Here is a 1,106-nt window from a genome sequence, read left to right as displayed (position 1 = left end):
TGGAAGTGAGAGTGGTTCATTTCCAAATAAGCAGAAATAAATGCAATTTGTAGAAACCATACGAACATTCCAAGAAATACTAAATGGGGACTTCTGGCAAGAAGACAATGGGATGATATATATAAAACCCTGAGAGGAAAAAAAAGCTAATAAAGAATCTTATGTCAAGCAAAAGTGTACCTTAACTATTAAGGGGAAATTAAGCATATTTCCAAATAAACAGAAATTAAAAGAATTTGTGAACTAAGACCACCATTACAAAAATTATAAAGGGGAGTTCTTTGAACAGAATTAGCATCAGATATAAACCTGAAGTCAACATGCGTGAGAACACAATCCAGAAGTCAAGCCACTTAGAGAAGTATCAAAGGAAAACCAACTTAGAAGACTGAAAATAGGGAGACAGGTCAATTTGCAATGAAGACAAATATAAAATAAATAGAGGGTATAGTCTAGGTACAAAACATTCAAACAGACAGAAAATCAAGTGGATATCAAGAGAGAAAAGACTTAAACTTGGGAAAAAAATTAATGAATAACAATATACCCTCAAAGAAAATGGACAAACCTCATCAAAATAAAAAGGGAAACCGCAAAGGCTAACAAAACAGTAAAACAATAGCAAAGGAAAAAAATGACAAGAAAACCCACAAACAAAGTGAACCCAAAACAGAAAAGTACAAAGTACAAAGAAACCAGCAACACCACAAACGCACATGTACACACACAGCACAAACAAGAAATTAAATGGGTGATGTCACAAAAGAACCAACTATACTGAAAAGATGGGAAAAACAGAATACTATGAGGAACTTTACTCCAACAAAATTGAAAATTTAGAAGTGAACAAATTTCCAGAAACACAGGACTTACCCCCAAACTAACACAATCTGAGATAGAAAATTTGAACAGATTCATCACCAAAAAACAAGAAAGAAAGAAACTGAGCAGATCATTTTTAAAAGTACCATCAAAAAGATGGCTACATTGGGAAATGCTACCAAACATTCAAAAAAAGAACTATATTACCTCTACTCTAATTATTGCACAATATAGTAAAGAAATCGATATACTCCTGTGCTCATTTTGTGACGCAAAAACAACCC

The sequence above is a fragment of the Echinops telfairi genome, unplaced genomic scaffold (assembly GCF_000313985.2).
Source record: "Echinops telfairi isolate 266 unplaced genomic scaffold, ASM31398v2 ScPeMD7_1;HRSCAF=3_0, whole genome shotgun sequence".
NCBI lineage: Eukaryota > Metazoa > Chordata > Mammalia > Afrosoricida > Tenrecidae > Echinops > Echinops telfairi.
The sequence above is the reverse complement of the archived record's forward strand: the minus strand, read 5'-3'. Positions refer to the sequence as shown.